Consider the following 4,071-nt stretch of genomic DNA (forward strand, 5'->3'; position numbering starts at 1 on the left):
GCGACCGGAAGTGAATTTTACAAAGATATTTGACGTTACTGTAGACATTTGCAGTCTGAATAACATATCCAAAAATCATTACAAATACTTTATGTATAAAAAATATTTATGGGAAAGAAAAATACTAAAAATATGCAGTTTTTCTCTTATAACCGGAAGTTGTCGTTTTTGTTTCCGGTGGGACTGACATATTTCGAAACTACAAATAAGATGCAATAATGTGATGCAAAAAAAGTTTCATAAAAGAAAAGTTGAAATTTTCGATTTCTTTGATCACTTCCTGTGACGACCGGAAGTGACGGCGGACAATGTTAACCCCAATTGGTTTTGCCTACTTATCAAGATCTATTACTCATATAATTTTGGTGTCTTAATCTCTTACCGTTTCTGAGATATGACTCGGACAAAACTTTTTTGAAAAAAGCGGAAATCGGACATATCTGACGACCGGAAGTGAATTTTGAAAAACTGAAAACTGCATTTGAAAGATATTTTGACTCTCTATCATCTCTGAAAATTTCATCTGAATCCGTCCAGTCATCTCTGAGAAATCGACGAAAACAAAAAGGGAAAAAAAAAATAATAATAATAATAACTAGAAACTCTTGTTGCTACAGCAACAAAGAAGGTCTTCCGTTCTCCTCTATTAATCTGTATGCAGGATGTTTTTTTTTTTCTATTTTAAAAAAGACAGACATATAATAAACTAGTAGACTAATTGTTCAGTGAACAATTATCGGCCTTTCCACCTTTTTAAGCATTTCAATATCATTTGGGCTGAAGAAAGTAGAAAAAAAGCAAAAAAATAAATAAAACAGCAAAATTCTCATTTCTCTACAAGGATTTTAGATCGGGCTCGCAGTTGGTATAAATATACTCTAAACAGACTTCCTGGATTATACGAGTCGACTCGGGGATAACCACGATTTCATTGATCACGCAAAGAGAGCGCATTGAAAACATTGTAACACGCTCCTAGGTGCATATATCAGCTTGAATGAGATTGTTTTCGAATTAAGATGTAAGGGGTAGGGTTTGATTAAAATTATGATATACCTATAAATATGAATAACATGCATTTGATCTGCGCATCAAGACGGAAGCGTAAGTGAAAACGTTGTGAAATGTCCCATGTGTACCTGCATCATATGTGCATTATACATGTATTAAAGAGATGTTTGAAAAATATCCGATTTGAGTTGTTTTATGTTTGAAATGAATGGCGATAAATTATTTAAGAGCATGTGAGAAACATGAGCGAGAGATGCAAGGCAGTTTGTAATTATAGAAAAGGAAAACAGAGAATCGGGTTCGGATTTTAACATTCCTGACCGAAATAGGTATGGAATATGTGTGTGGATTAAATTCATTGTAAGTAGCATAAATAAAATTCCAAACATGTATTTCTAGATGGGAAACACAGGGAAGAAACGTGTATTGCTTTTTACTATGCTGAAAGTCGCTATTTCTTATAAGATTGTGTTATTCTAGAAAAAAAAAATCAAATTTCAAATGAAATCAAGATTCATTCAATTAATATTAAATCTAAATAAAATTGAAATAAATTCCACATACCAAAGAAAGCTAGAATACTTGGTATTAAAATGTCGTATTAGAGCAGGAGAATCGAATGATATTAACAACAAATGAAGAAATAGCCAATACAAGCTTTAATTCATTTTATGCCCATCAGAATTTAAATTTCAGACAGAAAAAAAATGCAGTTTTTGCCGATAATCCGTAGAATTTCATTATACTCAAGAGACTCACCGTAAAACTCTTAGGACACTTTCTTTAAGGTGTCTTCTACTCAAATCCTTAATCTTATGTCGATCTGTGGTGTCTTTTCAGAGGTAAAAGGTTTTTTCTATGTTGCTATTGAGTTTTTTAAGAGACGAGAAGGGGGGGGGGTATTTTATAAGCATTTGTTAAAATGAGAGTTGTTAATACCTCCACATACTTAAGCTTGATTGTGACCTTAGGGTCAATGGGGTCAAAGGTCAAGGTCATCAGAGAGAGAGAGAGAGAGAGAGAGAGAGAGAGAGAGAGAGAGAGAGAGGTAAACTTGAGATTAACACTTGAAGCTGAATCTAGATAAAGGTAATGAATATTTCTTTATTACTTTTTGAGTAAGGGTCAAAGGTCTCATTTTGAGGACAAGAAATCACGTGACCTGAAGAAAGTAAATTTAAAAGAAGATATTTGAGGTTACTTTAAATATTTGCAGTCTGAATAGAATGTCCCAAAATCATTTCAAATACTTTTTTTTATAAAAGATATTTATGGGATAGTACGATACTCAATTTATGCAGTTTTTCTCTCATAATTGGAAGTCGTCGTTTTTGTTTCCAGTGGGACTACATATCTCGAAACTACAAGTAAGATGCTATAAGGTAATACTAAGAAAGATTCCATAAAGAAAAGTTTAAAATTTTGATTTATTTGATCACTTCCTGTGACAACCAGAAGTGACGGCGGACGATCTTAAACTCAAAGGATGTGTCTACTCATCAAGGTCTACCATCCCTATTAATTTGGTGTCTTAATCTCTTACCGTTTACGAGATCTAGCTATGATAACTTCTGATTTTGAGGACAGGAAGTCACGCGACCGGAAGTGAATTTTACTGAGATATTAGACATTACTGTAGACATTTGCAGTCTGAATAACATATCCAAAAATCATTACAAATACTTTAACTATAAAAAAAAATATTTATGGGAAAGAAAAATACTCAAATTATGTAGTTTTTCTCTTAAAACCGGAAGTTGTCGATTTTGTTTCCGGTGGGACTGACATATTTCTAAACTACAAATAAGATGCTATAATGTGATGCAAAAAAGTTTCAAAAAAGAAAAAATTTAAATTTTCGATTTCTTTGATCACTTCCTGTGACAACCGGAAGTGACGGCGGACAATCTTACACCTAATGGTTTTGCCTACTCATCAAGATCTACCACTTGTATAAGTTTGATGTCTTGATCTCTTTCCGTTTACGAGATCTAGCTATGATAACTTCTCATTTTGAGGACAGAAAATCACGCGACCGGAAGTGAATTTAACAAAGATATTTGACCTTCCTGTAGACATTTGCAGTCTGAATTACATATCCAAAAATCGTTACAAATATGTCATGTATAAGAAATATTTATTGGAAATAAAAATACTCAAATTATATTGTTTTTCTCTTATAACCGGAAGTTGTCATTTTTGCTTCCGGTGGGACATATATATTTCGAAACTACAAACAAGATGCTATAATGTGATGCAAAAAAAGTGTCATAAAAGAAAGGTTGAAATTTTCGATTTCTTTGATCACTTCCTGTGACGACCGGAAGTGATGGCGGACGATGTTAACCCAAATGGATTTGCCTACTTATCAAGATCTATTACTTGAATATGTTTGGTGTCTTCATCTCTTACTGTTTACGAGATCTTGCTATGATAACTTCTCATTTTGAAGACAGGATAATCACGCGACCGGAAGTGAATTTTGCAAAAATATTTGACATTACTGCAGACATTTGCAGTCTAAATAACATATCCAAAAATCATTACAAATACTTTATCTATAAAAAATATTTATGGGAAAGAAAAATACTGAAAATATGCAGTTTTTCTCTTATAACCGGAAGTTGTCGTTTTAGTTTCCAGTGGGACTGATATATTTCAAAAATACAAATAAGATGTTATAATGTGATGCAAAAAAAGTTTCATTAAAGAAAAGTTAAAAATTTTGATTTTTTGGATCACTTCCTGTGACGACCGGAAGTGACGGCGGACGATCTTATCCCAAACTGAATTTGCCTACTCATCAAGATCTACCACTTATATAAGTTTGGTGTCTTAATCTCTTACCGTTGACGAGATCTAGCTATCATAACTTCTCATTTTGAGGACAGGAAATCACGCGACCGGAAGTGAATTTTACAAAGATATTTGACGTTACTGTAGTCATTTGCAGTCTGAATAACATATCCAAAAATCATTACAAATACTTTATCTATAAGAAATATTTATGGGAAAGAAAATACTGAAAATATGCAGTTTTTCTCTTATAACCGGAAGTTG

Source organism: Saccostrea cucullata, unplaced genomic scaffold (genome assembly GCF_032062105.1).
Source record: "Saccostrea cucullata isolate Sc308-1 unplaced genomic scaffold, CSIRO_AGI_Scuc_v1 ctg4412, whole genome shotgun sequence".
NCBI lineage: Eukaryota > Metazoa > Mollusca > Bivalvia > Ostreida > Ostreidae > Saccostrea > Saccostrea cuccullata.